General features: G+C 59.8%; 1 pseudogene; it reads left to right on the top strand.

The window, feature by feature from the left end:
* LOC119358027 overlaps positions 1-2,159 on the top strand; it is a 2,817-nt pseudogene extending 658 nt beyond the window's left edge.
* Positions 2,160-2,409: the final 250 nt, after the last annotated feature.

The raw sequence follows: 2,409 nt of genomic DNA, 5'->3' as shown, positions 1-2,409 counted from the left end.
CCCTCCCCGCGCGAAGCTGCCATGGATCTGCACGGTGACCATTCCATCTCGCCGGCGACCGAGGGGCAGTGACCACGGGAGATGCTGCAACCGGGGGCGATGGGGCGCTACCACGGCGACGCCTACCTCGCATGCATCGGAGCTTTGCCTACTTCGCCGGAGCCATGGCAGACTACACCCCACGGCGATTTTTTGATGAAACCGGTTGTAGCAAATTCAATCGCCGGTGGTAGCAAAAATCTACTACGGTTGCAGCAAAACGGCGTCATCGTCATCGCGGGGTTGCAGCTGAGATAAGGAGTTTGAAGCTTTTTTCAATGCGGTTGTAACTTTTATAACTGTCGGTTGCAATTTTTTGTTTTTTGTCTATGGCTTCGTTCCACGGTTGAAACTTTTTATATAGTCGGATGAAGCTTTTTTCATCGCTAGATGAAGCTTTTTCTGTCACCGGTTGTAACTTTTCGTCCATGGCTTTTGTTTCCACGGTTGAAACTTTTTTTATAGTCTGATGAAGCTTTTTTTTATCGCTAGATGAAGCTTTCTCTGTCACCGGTTGTAACTTTTCTTGGTCATCCAAGCTCCAGTCGTATACTGGTTGAAGCTTTTTTCGTAGCCGGTTGAAGCTTTTCCTATCGCTAGTTGTAGCTTTTTTCGTCGTAGGTTGCAGCGCTGAGCATCTCCCTTGGCGCTCGATCTTTTTTGTTCGCAAGCGGGGGATGAGCGCCGGCGAGCACACCGGTGAGCACGCCAGTGAGCTCCGGTCGTCGCCACCGGAGCTGCAACGGTGGCCATGGAAGCTGCAACCGCAGGGATGGGCTATTTCCATGGGGGCGAAGCCGGTGAAGAGGACGGCCGCCGAGGACTACCGGCGACCAGGGCGGCCGGGAAAGACGGCCGACGAGGACGGTGATCAGGGACGAGGAGGGCAGGCGAGGGAGGGGCGGCGACGAGGGGGAACGCGGGGGCAACCGGCGAGATGGGGTTCGCGAGAGGAAGACGACGCTCGTTACGCGCTCGCGAGAGGAAAACGAGGACCTGGTTGGATAAGGATCCAACGGCGCGGGACGGGCTGATCTGACGGCTAGGGCTGGACCGGCCGAAACGTTCGGCCGGCGCACCGGCGCCTAGCATCGCCCTTTCAAGAACACAACGATAGTAAATATGATGAGGCGCATGAACTACGAGGTCGGGTCCGGCTCTGGCCTCGGCAAGCACGGCCAGGGCATCACATCTCCTGTGAAGGTGGTGAAGCGGCCAGAGAGCGCTGGTTTCGGTACGGTCGGCGCCGAGGGAGAAGGACCATACGACAACGGACTTCCCAACAAGGTCCCGGAAACCTTGCCGACCAAATGGGGAGCTGACCAGTGCGCGGACGAAATCTCTCAAGCGGTCTACAACGACTGGGAGATGGGCGACACCGACGGATCGCGGCAGCAAGGCCGGGAGTTCTGCGAGAAAATCCTCGCTGAAGTGCGGGAGCTGCAAGATGGTGCCCAGGACGACGGCGAGCATATGGTGGTGGACGCGGCGGAGGTGATCATCACGGTCGTGACGCTGGTGCACGAGAAAAGTGCATCGGGAGAGCTGACGGCGGGCAACCTCATCTTGGAGTTTTCAAGGCTGAGGAAGAAGTTCCCGGAGGAGTACCAGACGTATTGCCTCGCGAACATGGCGGGCGTGCTCGTGGCGCCGCTCATTCGCCCGGTGCTCCAAAGGTGGCAGCCTCTATGGGACCCGGCCATGTGGCTGGACGTGTTTGTCTTCCTGAAGAATTCACTGGACGACGGGTCGGCCATGTCGCCGTACGCGGAGCTCGTCTACGACACGGTGGTTCCGGCTATCCAGGCATCGGAGTTCAAGGCCACGGACTCCGAGCGGATGCGCCGCTTCCTGGCGCAGTGGAAGGACACGCTGCCTCCTTCCGCCGTGCAGCGCATCCTCGTAGAGCTCGTCATGCCGGAGCTGACCTCCGAAGTGGAGTCATGGGACCCGCGGGATGCCTGGCAGGCCGACTGCTGTCACCTCCTGCTTCGCCCGTGGATGCCGCTCGCCGGTCCACTGCTGGAGAGCTTGTGCGTCACCGTGAGAAGCAAGCTCGAGAAGGTGCTGCGGGAATGGGACGACGACAGCCACGCCTTGCTCTCCAAGTCCAACCTTAACCTGGTGGCGCCCTGCAAGAGGAAGACCATGTTCAGCCCAGCGAGCTGGGAGGAGTTCGTCGACGGGATCGGCCTCGTGCGGCACCTGGAACAGCGCCTGCGGAGCCTCCGGATCACGCCGCCGAAGCAGAATGACGACGCGTTCTGTGAGGTGATCATGAAGTGGGCGCCGCTCGCGCGGGCGGAGGACATGGTGCGGCTCATGGAGGCCGAGTTTTTCGGCAGGTGGCGGCACGCGCTCCGTCACTGG

This window comes from Triticum dicoccoides, chromosome 2A (assembly GCF_002162155.2).
Source record: "Triticum dicoccoides isolate Atlit2015 ecotype Zavitan chromosome 2A, WEW_v2.0, whole genome shotgun sequence".
In the NCBI taxonomy this organism is placed as follows: domain Eukaryota; kingdom Viridiplantae; phylum Streptophyta; class Magnoliopsida; order Poales; family Poaceae; genus Triticum; species Triticum dicoccoides.
This window is presented reverse-complemented; position numbering and strand designations above follow the sequence as displayed.